At 38.6% G+C, this 18921-nt stretch overlaps 1 protein-coding gene across 3 annotated transcripts in view; it reads left to right on the top strand.

Annotated features, from left to right (window-relative positions):
* Positions 1-18921, top strand: part of TTC39B (tetratricopeptide repeat domain 39B) — a 145601-nt gene that overhangs the window by 50851 nt on the left and 75829 nt on the right. Inside the window, exon 1 of one of the 3 annotated variants that reach the window (XM_009188739.4) lies at positions 6639-7644. The exons of the other annotated variants lie outside the window; for them this stretch is intronic. The gene's annotated coding sequence lies outside the window, so the exon portion shown is untranslated. Of the gene's footprint in view, positions 1-6638; positions 7645-18921 lie in introns of those variants that run through there. 3 annotated transcript variants of the gene reach the window in all.

Raw genomic sequence — 18921 nt, 5'->3', positions numbered from 1 at the left:
GATTGGAGCGTATTTGCCCTAACTCTTTTCCGGGCTTTTTGCTGGCCATCCTCCACTCTCAGCTGGTGTGTCCTCCCACTTTCTCAGTGACTCCACCAACGTAGTTACTCTTCCCCCATTTTTCTGTCTTGGCATCTTGTTTGTGTTTGTCACTCCATTTCTCATTTTGCAGTTAATTGTTATTTGTTTTTGGATCATCTGTTTTTTTGAGGTTTAAGTTCTGTAATAATGGGTCTGCTCTACTTTGCTTGTCATGGTGTACTTGGCACCTATGCACCATGCTTGCCACATAGTAGGTGCTCAGTATATATATGTTGGAAAAATGAATGTGTGAAATTAATATACTGTCTTAGTCCATTTGGGCTGCTGTAACAAAATCCATTAGACTGGGTAATTTATGAACAATGGAAATTTATTTCCTCACAGTTTTGTAGGCTGCAAGGTCCAAGAGTAAAGTGGCAGCAGATTGAGTGTCTGGTGAGGGCCCGTTCCTCCTAAATGGTGCCTTCTTTTTGTTCTCATGTGGCAGAAGGAAGCCAAAAATAGTGGAGGGAGGGGAAAGAAAAAAAAAAAGGAAGAAGCAAAAAGGGACAAAGAGACTCCCTCAAGCTTTTTTGTTAGGGCACTAATCCCATTTACAAGGGTGGAACCCTATCACTTCCCAAAGGCCCCACCTCTTAATACCATCACCTTGGGGGTTAGGTTTCAACATATGGATTTTGGAGGGACACAAACATTAAACTATAGCGTGTACTATTAAGAAAATATAGATGGATCCTCAGAGTAGACTGCTAGGATTTGCAGTACATTAAAGAAAAAAAATCTAGCCATCATTGAGTTCTTAATGAGTATAGGGCACAATGATAATTGCTGTGATTATTCAAATAGTTAGTTAAGGGATCTTCTGGAATACACATTTTAAAAAGATGATTGTGACTGATTGTGTTCGTAAACTGAAATGCATACATAATTAAATAAAGTCCAAATGTTTGGGCATAGTAAACACTATCCATAATTGTTGGTGTCTCCATTGCCATTTTTATCTGATGGGCTGACTCACTTTTCACTTGAAGTTTGTATAAACGAGCTGTCAGAATCTTAAAGGATACAGTGAGCTCATTGCCTTTTGTTAACTTTTTACCCTCTTTTACCTGACATTCTTTTTTTCTTTCTGACGCCTTCATCCATTCCCTTTTCATCTACCTCATGATAAAAATAGGAACCTAAGATGACTAATAAAACACCCAAAAGCAGATACTTGCTAGCTTTGTCTTTTGAAATGTGCCAAACTTCTTCATTGCTTGTGTTCTGAAAATTCATCAGTCTTTCTGGTCCCCTTTCTGTTTCCTTCTTCCCTGTTTCCCCCTTTTGTCTCTGGTTGTAGAACATTATTCTATGACCAGAGAATAGAATTCCTCAAAGGCATAGTGATATTTGGTTTAGGTACATTTTTGAGTAATATATAGTTCAGTACCATGCATGCTATATGTCTGAAGACTTAATAGCCACCAACAAATTGGAAGAACCCTGAAATTGCCTAAAACTGAAGAGGTATTTGGGGATTTACATATAACTTTTATTACTGTATAAAGTAATTTCTATGTTATTTATTTTTATTGTCTAGAATGAAAATATTCATACCAGCAAGGGTCTTTTAAAATTACCTTGTAAGCAGAATGTTATAGTTAGAATGAAAAATGTTAAAACTCCATATAGCTCTGATGAATTAACCTTTTCAAAGGTGTGGGCATAGTTTTTGGTCTCCCCTTTAGGCAATACAGCTATAAGCTTTTGATTTTTATTTATTTTAGTAGTTAGGAAAGTTTTCTGCAAGAGTAACTTGACTTTTATGGAGGAAAAAAAAAGTCTGTGTGTGTGTGTGTGTGTGTGTGTGTGTAAAGTTCTGTGTGTCAGATCTCCCATTGGCTTAAGGGATTCTTTGCCATTTAAAAATTTCAGCCTATTTTGAAAGAAATTATACCTGTAATGTGTAGCTTGGTTATATTAAAATAATTTTATGTAATCACTGTAAGAAAATTAAGCCTGTGATTGGCTATGTAAAACGTATATTTTAAACAATACATTCTCTTTGTCTCAGTACAGTAGATGGGTCCTATATTTTCAGCAGAACTTAGTTATGTAACTTATATAAGGATACCTTTTCAGAGAATCCCATATAAGTAAAAATTATTTGGTAATATGTATTTAACCTACAAAATAATTTATTTGAAAGCATTTTGTAAAACTGCAAAGTGTAAAGCAAACGTAACATAGTATATACGTATAATATATTGAAGAGCACTGCTGTTTTTGTAAAAGCATTATTTTTTTCAAGATACAACACATTTTGATATAGCTATTTCATACAGTCTCACAATGGCTCCCTTAAACTATAAAAATACTTTATAAAGAGTTAAAAAAAGAATACATTTATTAAAAAACCTAACAAATATCTAAGAAATAAAAGTGAGTGTTATCCTTGCTCATTTTCCAGTTGTGAGACCTGCCGCATCAAAACAGGGAAAAGGAAGGAAAGGATGCCTGCACTGCATTTTTTTTTTTTTTAATGCTAGTTTTATGAATTTATAGACACTCCAGGTTTAAAAAGCCTTTATTGAACACATCCTTTACATCAGGCATTAAGCTATTTTAGGGGGACAGACTTGACATAGGGGGTATGGGTATGGAATGGGAGTGTCCAAGAAGTCTGGAGTCCACATTTTTTCTCCAGTCAAGTCTCAATGTTGACAGTGGCCAGGGGCCAGGGGCCGGGGCCAGGGGCAAAGGGGAGAGGGACACATGTGCAGGGATGTGTTGCTTTGTATGGTTCTTAGTAATAAAGGACAATAGTTGGAGATGTTATTGTTTAAATATTAAGACAAATTTAAGGCAAATAATTCTATCTTTTTTGGGTAGAGAAGTATGTTTCAAACATGGCACCAACAGGAAAAAAGAGTGATAGTTTTGATTGTTATGACAAAACGCTTATAAACCCATTTCAAAGATAATGAACTGAGATTTTGAACATATATGAAAGAAGGTTACACTGCAAATGGATCCAGAAAGAAAACACTTTGATGAAAATATTGGCAAAGGGACATAAGCAGACAATTAAAAAAAAAAATACAGGTCGGTCAGGCCGTTATATTAATTTCCTATGGCTGCTATAACAGATTAAAGCTTGGTGTTTTCACATAATACAGGTTTATTCTCTTACAGTTCTGGAGGTCAGATGTCTGAAATGGGTTTCACTAGGTCAAAACCAAGGTGTCCCCTGGCCATGCTCCCTTGAGAGGCTCTAGAGGAGAATCCATTTCCTTGCCTTTTCCAGCATCTAGAGCTACATTCCTTGCATTCATTGGCTCATGGCCACATCCTGCATCTTCAAAGCCAGCAGCATAGCATCTTCAAATCACTCTCCTTCCATGGTCCCACCACCTTCTGTTTTGCGGTGTCTCTCTACCTCCCTGTTGTAAGGAGATTTGATTTGTGATTGCCTTTAGGGCACACTCAAATAACCCACAATAATGAGTCTATTCAGGATCCCTAATATCTATAAAGTCTCTTTTGTCATATAAGGTACCATTCATAGGTTCTAGGTATTAAGGCCTGGATAACCTTGGGTGCCGTTATTCAGACTACCGCACCTATTGAATAGCATGTGGGGTGGAACAATGCATATATGTTTATCTGTGTATGTATGCATGAAGCCTGTGCAAGGACATACATATGGTATGTTTGGGATTGATTATTTCATGTGTTGAGATTACAGGGTATTTATAATTTTCGAAAAGTTCCTTTTATATAATTTTTTTGTATTTTCAGAATTTTTATGGAATATATTTTATTAGTGATCAGAAAAAGCTAAGTAACTCTTGGAAAGATGGTTTTTTAATAGACAATTTTGTAAGAACAGTTTTAGATTTACAGAAAAGTAGAAAATATACTGGAGTTCCCACAGACCCTATACCTAGTTTCCCCTGTGATTAGTATCTTACATTAGTATGGTACATTTGTTACAGTTTATGAACCATTTTGGATGCACATCACTAACTAAAGTCCATACTTTGTTCAGATTTCCTTAGTTTTTACCTAATATCCTTTTTTTTTTTTTGAGATGGAGTTTCACTCTTGTTTCCCAGGCTGGAGTGCAATGGCATCATCTCGGCTCATTGCAACCTCCGCCTCCCAGGTTCAAGCCATTCTCCTGCCTCAGTCTCCCGAGTAGCTGGGATTATAGGCATGAGCCACCATGGCTGGCTAATTTTGTATTATTAGTAGAGATGGAGTTTCTCCATGTTGGTCAGGCTGGTCTTGAAGTCCTGACCTCAGGTGATCTGCCTGCTGCAGCCTCCCAAAGTGCTGGGATTACAGGTGTGAGCCATCGTGCCTGTCTTGTGTGTGTGACAGAGAGAGAGAGATGGAGTTTCGCTCTTATTACCCAGGCTGGAGTGCAATGGTACGATCTCGGCTCACTACAACCTCTGCCTCCTGGGTTCAAGTGGCTGCCTCACCCTCCCAAATAGCTGGGATTACAGGTGCCTGCCACCATGCCTGGCTAATTTTTTTGTATTTTTAGTAGAGACGGGGTTTCACCATGTTGGCCAGGCTGGTCTCAGGTGATCCATCCGCCTTGGCCTCCCAGAGTGCTGGGATTACAGGCATGAGCCACGGCGCCTGGCCAGTATCCTTCTTCTTCTGTTACAGCATCTGTCTCATCCAGGAGATCACTGGATGTTTAGTTGTCAGGTCTCCTAAGGCTCCTCTTGGCTGTGACAGTTGTCAGACTTTCCTTGTTTTTGATGATCTTGACAGATTTGAAGAGTACTGATTAGGTATTATGTAGGAATTTTGTACGTGTTGGAATTCATCTGGTATTTTTCTCATGGTTAGACTGGGGTTATGTATGGGTTTGAAGGAGGAAGCCCAAAGAGGTAAAGTGTCATTTTCATCATATCCTATCAAGAATACATACTATCAACATGATTTATCACTGTTATTGCCCTTGATTGCCTGGCTGGGATATTGTTTGTAAGGTTTTTTCCACTGCGAAGTCACGGCTTACCCCTCACCTCTATCCCCTTTCCATGTTGCAGTCTTAGGAGGTCACTATGTGCAACCCACAATAAAAGAGTCTGGGGAGTTACGCTCTTTAAGGCAGAGTTTATCCACAAATGATTTGGACTTTTTTGCCCCTCTTAGACTGTACCAAAGGGGTCATGTAAAAAAATCCTCATCAAAGTGTCATAAGAGATATTGACAATATCTCAGAGGATAAGAGTCCAGTATTCTCAAAAGAATCTCGTAAGGCTTCATGAGATTCTGAGCATGTTTCATTTTAGGTTGGAGATTACTAAGAAACCTGCAGTAACTGACCATTTAAGGGATATCTAACATCATATGGGTGGCCCACCTTTTGTAATTTCTAAAAGGATATGTTGTAATTGATTAAATACTTAAGATCTGTACACATTAGATCAATTATTCTCTTACATGTTACATATTATTCACAAAAATGTAGTTGGAAGCTGGACTTAATTTTGAAAGGAAAAAAAAATTAGATGAGAGATATTTATACTGATGGAAAAATGAATGTGTGGAATGCACTTTACGAATAATTTTGCGGTTGGGCTTGCAGTTCTCTTTTCCTTCCTTGAAAAAGCCTGACCTTCACAACACCAGGTCTTTTCATGTTTCTAAAGAATCTGTAGTTTTGTAGTACAGCACACATGATATTTGCTGTCATTTGGTGAATATCTGTCTCCCCAACTGGACTGAGAGCAGGAGGGGAGCAGGGACCATGTGTGCTCCACTCACTGCCGTGTCCCCTGTGCCTGGCACATAGTAGGCATACAGATATAAATGGACTGTCATTGCATATGCTCTTTTGAACTTTTAGAAATATGGGTGGTTAACTATAGGGTACATTTTTGGGTAAATAATCATAACATAATTCTGTGTGAAAAGGGTAATTTAAAATAGTAGTATCAAAGATACATTTAGCTGTCTTGTCCCCTCCACATGAGGTGTGTGTATATATATATATATATATATATATATGGAGGGGTATGTGTGTATGTGTACATGTATATACAGAGGGGAAGAACACTGGAAGTACATTATTGCAAAACATTAAGAGTGATTATCTCTGGGTTATAAGATTATGGCTGGCTTTAATTTTCTTCTTTGTTTTTTAGCCCTTTCCAAGGAATGTACTATTTTATAATTTGGAAATATCACAATATTTTACCTGCTATTACTTTTTTTTTTTTTTTTGAGATAGAGTCTTGCTCTGTCATCCAGGCTGGAGTGCAGTGGCATGATCTTGGCTCACTGCAACCTCTGCCTCCCGTTTTCAAGAGACTCTTCTACCTCAGCCTCCCGAGTAGCTGGGACTACAGTTGTGTGCCACCACACCTGGCTAATTTTTGTGTTTTTAGTAGAGATGGGGTTTCTGTGCCTCAGCCTCCCGAGTAGCTGGGACTACAGGTGTATGCCACCACACCTGGCTAATTTTTGTGTTTTTAGTAGAGATGGGGTTTCTGCATATTGGCCAGGCTGATCTGGAACTCCTGACCTTGTGATCTGCCTGCCTCAGCCTCCCAAAGTGCTGGGATTACAGGCATGAGCCACCGCGCCTGGCCCCGGTATTACTTTTATAATCAGAAAAATTAGTGAGTCCTATACTAAGAAGTTTCAATTCTAGCGTGTGCAAGAGCCCTTGAGGCAAGATAAGAAATTTGTGAAGTCAGCGACCACCTTATTCCCCAGGAGAGCTTTTATCTGTTTAAACCAGAAAAGTACAGCTGAACTTTAGAACTGTGTTCTATCTTAGAGTCTTTGAACTAGTATTTCCTCTGCCTATTATCTTCAAGTTTCATCAAAACCACTTCAAATATTGTTGATCAATTATTAATTTAAAAGTGGAGTTTTCCAACTATGTTAGTATGACTGTCATGTCATATATGTGTTTCATCCCCTTTGCTAATTTAACTTGTGTGCATTAATCTAAAAACTTTGGGGAAAAATTAATTTTCTCTTATTTAGTCTTTTTTTAAAAGTCCATGATATAAAATCTACGTCTAAGTCAGCAATAACAGCCTACATTTTTCCTTAAGACAAAAGAGATCATTCATTTTTTTTTTTTCTTAATTGACCTTTTTTAGATAGGAGATGAATCCCTGGATTAGATGAAAAATCATGAAAATATTCTGTGGTTTTTATAAATCCAGGCCATTTGTATTTTCCTTGCCTGTTTCTCTAGATAATTAAACAGTGATGGATTAGAATTAGGCTGCAGCAGAGACTGGGGGAAAAAAATCTCCCGGCATCCCTTCCTGCAGAAGCATCCGCTACAGCAGTGAGTGTAGCTGCCACTTTAACTGACATGTCTTAAATTCTGCCCTGGAAAGCCCTGGGATGCTGTCAGCTGCCTCGGCAACTACTTTGCTTGTGCCTGAGAATTGAGTCTCATTGGAGACCAAGGAATAAAATAGAAATTGAGGATTTTTGTTGACTTTAAAATTGAGGATTTTCTCTTCTTTTTGTTGGCTTAAAAAAAAAAAAATCTGGTAGAAGAGAGGGAAAGACATCTTCATAGTGGGACTGTATTCATTCCTCCAAAGTTACAGCTGCTCTAAATCTGTGAGTATGTTGTATCTATTTAGCAGTTCCTGGGGGTATGATTCAAATGTTCTCTTTAAATCTATGAGGTTTTAATTTAAGGAAGACTATGTAAATTTTTTAAACCCCAGTTAAATTTCACTGGAGCCTGCAGTTTTTGTTAGATGACATTGTCTTCCTTAAGAGCTTCATGTCAAGCCTGCTTGGCTTGCCCTCTAACCTTCCCCCTACCTTTTTAAAACTTCCTAAGGTGAGTGCTGAAATTGGAGAAAATAGTGTGACTTGCTGCTGCGGAGGATCTGGTCTTCCCGGGATGCCATGGCTGGTTTATTGCTGCTGCAAGGTGTGCGTCTGGGTGGCTGAGACTCCTGCTGCAGAACAATGGCAGGATGATGCTGGTTCACTTTGTATTTACTGTTTGTCTTATGTCCTCTGCTGGTTTCATTATAGGATTTTGCTTTGTTTTGTTAGGGTGATTAGAACCTTAGAGATTGGTAAAGTGGCTTGTCCTCAGAAATAGCATGTGTTGATTGTCCTAGACCCTCACCTCTGACTTTGCTGTGCTGGCTTTAGTGGTCTCTTTGTAGCAGATTACAGTAAATGTGAGCCACCAAAAAGTGACCTTTGTATGGCCACCTTTTAAAATTGTGCATCAGAATCAATGCTGGTTTTTTTTTTTTTTTGTGACGCAGACCCTGAAGTCTAAACATCTGTCCTTAGTCATCGTGTCCCATTTTCCCCCTTTGGAATTTCCTGGACGCTACAGTTGTATCCTTGCTGAATTAGTGAGTGAGTTTTGAGCATTCTCTAAAGACAGGTTAATTTTCGATTCTTACCATAACCCCCATATGTTCCTGATTTGTCTTTGTTGAATAAAAGTCGTATTATTTTGGTGAACGGATTCATATAATTTGGCTACTGATTTTGTTCCTTTATCTTAAAATTACATTAGCTGAAATGATTTTTAAAAGTTGATATGTTCAGAGATCAGTAGTCAAAATACTTTTAAACACCAACTGGTACCAGTCATCTTTGTAGATGCAGAATATGTTTGACTTAAGCTGACATATTATATGAGCTTTTTGGGTGCCAGTATTTTGGTTGACTTCCTGCAGGGTAAAATAAATCAAGGATTTAAAAAAAGAAATTTTCTCTACCACCCAGAGATCAAACATCTGCTGTTTTTATTTTTAAACATTTTGTCATACCTAAATGCAGTAACTTTGAATTTAATTAGGAAGGATTGCTAAAATTAGGAAATTCTGCCTTACTTAGACTTGCAAAGATCTTACATTTGTTCATTCATTCATTCATTCATTCATTCATTCATTCAAAAATGTTTACATCTGTTACGAAGCTCTTGCCAGGCTCTGGGGATATGATGCTGAACAAAATATTGTATCTGCCCTCATGGAGCAGATATTTTTAGCAGATGAAGAGGACATTAAAAACCTGATTACCTTATTTCATTAAAATTGTGTTAATTTTTCACCTATAGAAGTGTAAGCACTTTGTAGCCAAACATATAGGACATATAAATACTTGCGACTAGTTCTGCCCCCGATCTGAAGCTACAGATCCCTAGAATGCTTAAGCTGGAAAGATGTTGGAAATGAGTTAATTGGTTCAGCAAGCTTGTGGTCAGTGCTATAGTAAGTGTCGAGTGCAGGTCAGTAAGAAATGGTTCTGCTTTGGAGGAGCTCAGAGTCTTAGTGGGAAAGGAAGGGAAATTGGCTATGTTAGAATGTCCTGTCATCAATTTCCTATTTTACCAGAGAAGAAACAAACTAGATTATTTTTAAAATGTCTTCTATGCCAGGCCCAGTACCCATGGTAAATCTGTTTTTGACTTTTAAAAAAATCTTCAACAGCAACCATGTCGATTGACCTTAATGCTTGCATTTTCCAAATGAGGAAAACGAGGTGCACAAAGGCTAACTCAGTTGCCTAGGGTCACTCAGAATGCTGATTGTAACTCCATCATGCTAAAAGTTGGCAAGTCTGTGCTCCTTGAAGTTGTTGGATTATGTTCCTTAGTCATAGCTTGGTTGAGGGAGCCTCCCCGCCCCCCTTTTTTTTCCTTTTTCTTCTTCTTTTTTCTCCTAAAGCCACAGTGTGCTCCTAAATATCATGCTGTCATGAAACAGGAAAATGCTTAGTTTTTTTGCCTCATGCCCAGAGGTCTTCCTAACATTTTGCACTTGCTTTCTACTTGTTAACAGCACATATACACTTGTCTTTGGTTCACTTTAGAAAGTTCAGGACTGCACTTATGGGCGGATTATGCTTCAGTGGCAGGCCAGTTAAGGAACATGGAAAACATACATCCTAGAAGAGGAATGCTAATGGAAAAATCAAGGGTTTCTTGAATTTTAGGTCCAGAATGCTGTTCACCAACATAAGCGATTCCCTATAGGGTTGGCATGTTCAGAGTTGTACACAGCACTTGTCTCCTGTAATGAGTTGGAATTCTTGCAGATTTGAAAATTGAGGGTAGGGAGTAACTTTTCAGGAGAGAGATTATAGCACATCTTGTTCTAAAGGCCATTTGTCCATTTCCTTTCTGAAAGACTGTTAGAATGTTCTTCCTTAGAATGAAGTCTTCCTTATCGAAGATGAACGTTGCCTCTCTACAGCCTCCTACCCACTGATCTTAAGATAAAACCACTCTTGTGTGTTTACAAAGTAGTCTTTCAAATACGTAAAATGTTCTCCCTTCCAGTCCCTGGTGGGTCTTTGTATATCCAAGACATGTCCTCAGTTATGTCACTTCTTCCTCCTGTGACATATTTCATGCTTCTCTCCATTCTGATCTCTTTGCATTTGACCTGTCATTGTATCTAGATGGTTACAACCAAAACTGGACACTATTTCTAATTTAGTCTGGTCAGCCAAAAGTGCAAATGGGTCATTTTTTTCTCATGATGCAGTAATGTTCTTCTTCTGTTAATGTTTCCTGTGTTACATATCAATAGCTGTGTAACAAATCACCACAGAGCATTTATTTGCTTATGAATGTGCTGTTTATGCAGGTCTCAGAGGAAATGACTCATTTCTGCCAACTTGGAATCACCTGGAGTGGCTCAGCTGGAGCTGAAGGAGCCATTGCTATGATGGCTCACTTACCTGGCTGGCCAGTTAGTATTGGTTGTCAGCTGGGAATTTAGCTAGAACTGTTGGTCAGGGGCTTTGTTCTCCTCCATGTTGTTGCTTGAGCTTCCTCACAGCATGGCAATGTGGTTCTAAGCTTTAGTATTCCAAATGACAAGGAGTAGCAACTGCTAGTCTTTAAGATTTGGACCCCAAACTAACACAGTATTGTATTGGTCAAGTAGTCACAGAGACTACCTTGATTCAAGGAGTGGGGCCGTAGACCTCACTTCTTGACAGAAAGGGTGACAAAGAATTTGTGGCCATTTATAATCTATCACACTTGCTGAATTACTGGTCTCTGTCCTTCTCTCTATTTCCAGCTAAGTCACACACCTTAAACTTCTCAACTAAAACCCCAAGAGTTAGATTTGAATTTTTGTTAAGGTAAATCTCCTCATCTTGTACTTGGATTATTGTTATTTTGCTTGTAACAATTTTATTCTCCTTGAGTTCTTCTTAGAATTACAGTCAGCCTTTTATGTTGTGGGCTCCGCATCTGAGAATTCAACTGACTGTGGATGGAAAATATTTGAAAAAATAACAATACAACAATTAAAAATAATACATATAAAAACAATATAATACAATAAAACATAGCATTTACATTGTGTTAGATATTATAAGTAATCTAAAGATGATTTAAAGTATATGGGAGGATGTGCATAGGTTATATGCAAATACTATGCCATTTTATATAAAGGACTTGTGCATCTGGATTTTGGTATCCTCAGGGGTCCTGGAACCAATCTCTTGTGTAGACCAAGGGATGACTGTATTCTTTTCAAGATTATTTGAATCTTGACTCTGGTGACCATGATATGAACTATTCATCCTGGGGCTGTGTCATCAACATATATAGTTAGAATATTTACTGTGTCCTCACTGAAGACATGATAAACAAGTTAGACAAGACAGGCCTGTGAATATTAGAGAACCCTCTGCAGACTAACATCAAGACGTTAACCAAAATGTTACGTGACTCTCGTGATTTATTTATTTATTTGTTTTTTTATTTTTGAAATGGAGTTTTGCTCTTGTTGCCCAGGCTGGAGTGCAATGGCATGATCTTGGCTCACCGCAACCTCCGCCTTCCAGGTTCAAGCGATTCTCCTGCCTCAGCCCTCCCTAGTAGCTGGGATTACAGGCATGCACCACCACACCCAGCTAATTTTGTATTTTTAGTAGACACGGGGTTTGTCCATATTGGTCAGGCTGGTCTCGAACTCCTGACCTCAGGTGATCTTGCCCGCCTTGGCCTCCCAAAGTGCTGGGATTATAGGCGTGAGCCACCGCGCCTGGCCTGGTGATTTATTTCGGTAAGAAATGACTTAACAGTGCCATTCTACCCAAGTTCTCTGACTTTGCCAGAGAGTCTTAGGTGGTAATTGCAGAAGACCAAACCACACGAGTTTCATGTGAATTTCATGCATGGTTTACTTTTCTTTGGATGTTTTATCAGTCTACAGGTGTGGAAAGTCTTTAGTGACCAAGTGGTATGAATGGATTTCTTTGGTGATCATTTTAGATTAATGGGTTATAGAATATTTTATTTCGAGTCATTATAGGTGGCTGTAATTTAGAAAGCAGGAAAGTATGAAACCAAGACTTGAATTTCTCTTATAGTTTGGGGCTGTAGTCATTGCTTTCTTAGTTAGTAGTTGGGACAGAATTTGAGCCCTTCAATCCGGCAAACCAGGACCCAATATATAGCGTTTATTTACCATCACCCCTCCTTAACATTAGCTTAAGTGTTTTTGTTTTTATTTTTTAAAGTAATAGCATCCCTGTATAGCAAAACCATTTCATATGCCTGCTTGATACCACAGGCTGAATAAATACAGCACATCAACTATGGAAACAGCCACATATTGAAGAACTAAAGAAAAACTCTAGAGTTTAATTACTTGAGTATTTATATGCTCCTTCTTCAGTTTTGTTTGTTTTTCCTACTAATAGAGGTTTGTGGGGAGAGCCCTTATATTTACTGAAAGCTGCTTGTTTGTGAATGAAGGTTTCTGTGATGAAATATTCATGGGTACTTTTCATGATCTACATATGTGACATAAAATGCCAAGTAGGAAGACTGTATTTGATGCAAGGGGCTAATTGTATCAGGAAGAATGTCATTCATTCATCAAGCAGTCATTGAACATCTCTGGATTAAGAAACAGATAGTTCCTGTCCTTAAGAAGCTCATAAGCTACTCACTGTAATTGAAAAGTAGACCAATAATTATACTATGAGTTGTAAACTCCAACCAAAGAACCCAGAGAAGAAACATACTATTTAGCCTGAGAAAATGACTTTTCGGAAGCCTTTATTTTTTTTCTTCCTTTCATGGGTCATGAGGCGAATAAAAGGAAAACTTGTTAGAATTACCTTTAGAAAAACTTTGTTACTCTTTGTTTTAGGTGGTGATCTTTTAAAAGAAAAGGCAATGTCCGCCCCATTCAGTGTCCCACTGAAAACCTGTATATGCTCCCCATTCAGTGTCCCACTGAAAACCTGTATATCTCATTCCAACGTGGAGGGATGCAATGCAAATGGCAAATGCTGCCTCAGTGGCGTCTGCCCCATGACTGCAGGAAGCATTAAGCAGAACTGCTGAATAGCAGGAATATAATGGTCTGTCTAATGGGAAGTTCTTGGCTCCCATAACTCCTCTAATAACATCAGCACCACTATACTCCTGTATAACTCCTCTAATAACATCAGCAACTTCATTCCCTTACATTGATGTGATGTTTCAGTTTAAAAAGTGATTTTACAAAATGGAGCACGTTCTTTCCTTGTGGTATCCCTGGGAGGGAGATAGGGCAGGTGTTGTTATTGCTGCTTTGCTTTTGCGGATGGGGACACTGAGGCCCATGGAAGTGAGGGAGTGGCGCAAAGCCACACTGCCCGCCAGGGACTGGCGTACCTAGGACAGGAACACAGTGGTCTGCTGTGTGTCCCAGCATGCCTTCTCCTAAATCACCCTCCAGTCATGTGGTGAGAAAGGATAATTCATAGATTAGGTAAGAAGTTTTCGGTCAGAAATAAGAGAATCCTCCAACAGGAAAAGGATTTTTGTTTGTTTTTAATTTAAAAAACCAGCAAAGAAAACTAGCAAAATGAAACAGGAGCTGTGCCTCTCTCTTGTCAGTCCAACATTCCATTGCTGTTTGTTTTAAATAATGTGAAGGAGTGTGATTTGCTTGCCTAAGGAAAGAATTTGAAAAGATACAGGCTCTGGTTCTAAGTTTCCAACTTGGTCAGTAATTTGCTATGACTGTGGGCCAGGAAAACAGCAGCTGTTGGAGTAGTTTCTTTTGCTGAAAGAGATAGCAAGCACTACCTTCCATTTTCTTTATAAAAATTTTTTTAAATGGAAAAAAAAATGATTTTAGAGACTCCAGCCTGGGCGACAGCGCACTGCACAGTGCTGCTCACTGCAGCTTTGAACTCCTGGGCTCAGGCTGTCCTCTCAGCCTCCCAAGTAGCTAAGGCTGTAGGTGTATGCCACTACATACATCTAATTTTTTATTTTTTTTTGTAGAGATGGGGTATTGCTATGTTGCCCAGGCTGGTCTGGAAGTCCTGGGCTCAAGTGATCCTCCTGTCTCAGCCTCCCAAAACCCTGGGATTACAGGTGTGAGACACCGTACCCAGCCTGCCTTCCATTTTCTTAGTGAGTAGCGTCTTCGATATGAAGTTAAAGCCAGGTACTACGAGTGCTCACCTGATTTTTGGTTCTTACGAAAGTGCTTTTATCTGTAGACAGTTGTTAAATTGGTCTCCTTGCAGGGGCGATGATCAGTGGAGCCTTATATTCTGCCATCTTGTTCTGCCCCTCAATGAGTAGGGTCTGAATCATGCTTTGTATTTTATATGAAAATGTACTTTTATTTTTTTCAGCTGTTCTTCTTTGCTCTGGAACTTTCATCCCCATTGAGGACAGAAAAGCACATTAAGTGGTCAGTTAAAAATTACATCATCTGTTCAAATTTCCAGCAGTCTCTTTTGAAGTGACTCAGGTTTTCTGAGAGATGTGGGAGGGGTAAATGCCTAGTTAAGTAAAAACTTAAACTATGTATCGGTCTTATATCTTCCTTCTTAAAAGGTTTCCCCTCTCTCTCCTCCTTCTGACATGACATTGGGTGCAGGAAGAGGTGCTGTAGGGATGGCTTCTGTCTGGGGACTGCTACCTGATAGAGGGCCCCATCCTGTTGTCTCTGCATTGGCCTCTCTTCTTGCTGCGTCTGCCACCAAAGGATTTCTGGACTGTTGGTGTGCTTATGGCCCAAGGACTTGGCATTCTCCACTGGCGTTGGTTGGCCCACAGGTTGCTGAGATCCACTTGCCACTCACATTTAATCCCTGTCTCTGCCCTTTGTTAGAGGATCATCATGCCAATAAGCTGTCTTTTAAAAAAACTTTTAATTTTGTGATAATTCCAAACTTACAGAAAAAGGGCAAGAGTAACAGAGAACTTCTGAATGCCCTTAATTCAGTTTTAACATTTTGCCATATTTGTTTTATTACTCTATGTATACACATTATTATGTATTTTCTGAGTCATTTGAGAGTAGGATTTTGCTCCAGAGAAGGTGGTCTAGAAGGTGAACCAAAAGCTTTCTAGTGAATGAAGCTTTCGTATCCTTTCTTTTTCTCTGCTGTCTTCCAATTCTTCTTTCTTTCTTTCTTTTTTTTTTTTTTTTTTTTGAGATAGGGTCTTCCTCTGTCACCCAGGTTGGAGTGTAGTGATGTGATCATAGCTCACTGCAGCCTCAATCAACCTCCCTGTCTCAAGCGATCCTCCTGCTTCAGCTGCCCGAGTAGCTGGGACTATAGGCATGCACTACCATGTCTGGCTAATTTTTCGTATTTTTTGTAGAGATGGGGTCTCCCTTTGTTGCCCAGGCTGGTCTCAAACTCCTGGATTCAAGTGATCTGCCTGCCTTGGCCTCCCAAAGTGCTGGGATTACAGACATGAGCCACCGTGCCTGGCCTGCATTTCCTGTTGTTGATATTCTTAAAAGAGTATGTCTAGAATATCAGGTAGGCCAGGTGTGACTGGTCTGACTAGAGGAGAATGATGTTATCCTTCATTTGCTCCTTTATTTATTCAGTCAACCAGCACAGTGTTATTGAAGATCATTACCTGGAAGACACTGTACTAGGTGCTGCGATACAATCCTGCCTTTATGAAGTTTGTACTCTTGATTAAGAGATAATTATATTTTTAAGTCAGAGTTAATTAGGCTGGGTGCGGTGGCTCATGCCTGTAATCCCAGCACTTTGGGAGGTCGAGGCAGGTGGATCACCTGAGGTCACGAGTTCGAGACCAGCCAGACCAATGTAATGAAACCCTGTTTCTACTAAAAATACAAAAATTAGCCAGGCATGGTGGTGGCGTGTGCCTGTAGTCCCAGGTACTTGGGAGGCTGAGACAGGAGAATTGCTTGAACCTGTGAGGCAGAGGTCACAGTGTGCTGAGGTCCCACTACTGCGCCCCAGCCTGGGCAACAGAACTAGACTCTGTCTCCGGAAAAAAAAAAAAAAAGAGTTTATTAAAAGAAACTTAGGAAAGATGCTATTTTCCTCATTCTAGATGCTATAGTTTTCTTAATACAACTTAAGTTGTATCAGTATTCATGTTCTGTTGTGTTCATAAATTCATTTAAAATAATTCACAACTTTTTACCATGTTGTTAAGTCACATCTCTTTTATCCTGTTTTTATTCAGTTAGATTTTTTGGATTCAGATTCAGGAATTTATAATTTATTCTCACTCAGGTATCATCTTTGAGAGCAGGCATGCTATTATTTTGTGTGTTTTAACATCTGATACTATGCCTGGAATATGGCATTCCTAAATGTTTATGGATAAAAATTAAATTTTAGTTTACTAAATATAAGTTGTCCACTTAGAGCGTTATCTTTTAAAATTATGGTCCATTCACTGCTCTCTTTCCCAGTTTCATTGTTTTGCAGAGATTTTTTTTTTTTGCCTTGCATTCTCTATTTTAATCCCAGTTTCTGATACAAATGTAGAACACATGATAAAGGGAAGTACCTTTTGAGAGAAGCTGTTCAAACAGTTATGAATCCATCTGTTTGAATGAGCTTGTCATTCTCCATTTTCCATATAGAGCTAAGGGACACTTGGCAAATATCACATTTACATGGCCCTCGTGTGCTGCTTTTTTCTCATCTGCCAAAGATGGGAAACAAGGCTGGTATTAGAGAACTTGTGAGAGCGCCATTTCTTAGCTTCCTGTGAGGGCTGATTCCTTCAATAAGGCATGAATCATAGTTAATTTTTAGCAAAGGTAGCTGCATTAAGGACCAAATTGAGATGGTAAATGTGCATAAAGTAATAAGTTTGAAAGCAATTCAGGAATATAATAGTAGACCTATTGAAGCATGTTATCAAATGCAGGAAATAGAAAAGATAAAATTAGAAAAACCACATTCAAGAACTGACTTTTTTAAAGTAGTGAAAGCTTGGAAGACTTCTAAAAGGTCTAAAATAACATGAGAAACATATTGAGTAGTGATGTATTCTGAGTTCTTCATGTGGAGAGGGCTAAAAATAATACATTATACTGTTCTTGCATATTTCTTAGGAGAACTATTTTGAGTTTTGTGTGATATAAAAGGGATGATCAGAGGGTGCTTCCTTAAATTAATATTTGAATATTCCCTTCATGAATATAGACTTAAATTACTCAAAATATGTGCTTAACTTTTTTCATGATTGTTAAAATAGTGCATTATCATTTTGGAAAAAAAAAAAAAAACCATAGAAAACTACAAAGATTCTAAAGATTACCCACACCCTACAGATAATACTAAGGGTTACAGTTTTGATTGAGGAAGGCTTTGTAAGAAGTCTAAGCGTAGATTATTTAGGGAGAAGATTTTCTAGTTTATCAGTTCGCCAGTTTCTCGTTTCATAGAACAGTTATATCCTTGTTGGTGCTTGCCCTTTGGCCTTTTTCAGCTGTTTAGTTTTTCCTTCTTAAGGAACAGGGCCAGAGTGGAGAGAAAAAATTGAAAGTATATTCCTTTGATTCTGAAAGCGCTGGTGACAGGCCTGACAAAATGGGATTGGAGTTGGCAGTAAAATGATACTTGGGGAGTATCTTTTTATTTTTGGGCTCTTCTTGCTTTCTCATTGTCAGCAGCAGCACCTCCTCTTTCCTCTGATCATTGGCCATGAGAACAGCTCTTTGAGGAATCACCGTTGTGTAGAATTTGGTCTGGCAAGCAGTTTTTTTTAAGTAAGAAAGACAAATGTTTTTTATGTAGCCAATAATATTAGGCAATAGATTTCCAGTGGTGTGTCAGAGTCCTGCATTTCATAATTCTAGTGGATACCATTTTTTATTTTTAAAGTTTTAGATTTGAAGGTACATGTGCATGTCTGTTACATGGGTATATTGCATGATGGTGGGGATTGAGCTTCTAGTGTACTCACCACCCAAATATTGAACATTGTATCTAAAAGGTAATTTTTCAAACTTTACCTCCATCCTCCCTCCCCTTTTTTGGAGTGCCAAGTGTCTGTTATTTCCATCTTTATTTGCATGTGTACCTATTGTTTAGCTTTCAGAAGTGAGAACCGGTGGTATTTGATTTTCTGCTTCTGACTTAGTTCACCTAGGATAATGGCTTCTAGCGCCATTCAAGTTGCTGCAAAGATGATTTCATTCCTTTTTGTGGCTACATAGTATTCTATTGTGTATATATTCCACATTTTCTTTATCCATTCAACCATTAATGGACACCTAGGTTGGTTCCATGGCTTTGCTGTTGTGAATAGTGCTGTGATAAATGTATGAGTGCAGGTGTCTTTTTTATATAAAGATTTCTTTTCCTTTGGGTAGATACCACGTAGTGGGATTGCTGTCTCGAATGGTAGTGCTATTTTTAGCTTCTTGAGATATCTTCATACTGTTTTCCATAGAGGTTGAAGCAACGTCTGTTCCCACCAACAGTGTACAAGTGTTCCCCTTTCTCCACAGGTAATCCAACATCCAACATCTGTGTTTTGATTTTTTAACAATAGCCATTCTGACTGGTATAAGATGATATCTCATTGTGGTTATAATTTGTGTTTCTCTGATGATTAGTGATGTTGAGCATTTTTTTTTTACA

The sequence above is a fragment of the Papio anubis genome, chromosome 13, assembly GCF_008728515.1.
Source record: "Papio anubis isolate 15944 chromosome 13, Panubis1.0, whole genome shotgun sequence".
Lineage (NCBI taxonomy): Eukaryota > Metazoa > Chordata > Mammalia > Primates > Cercopithecidae > Papio > Papio anubis.
This window is presented reverse-complemented; position numbering and strand designations above follow the sequence as displayed.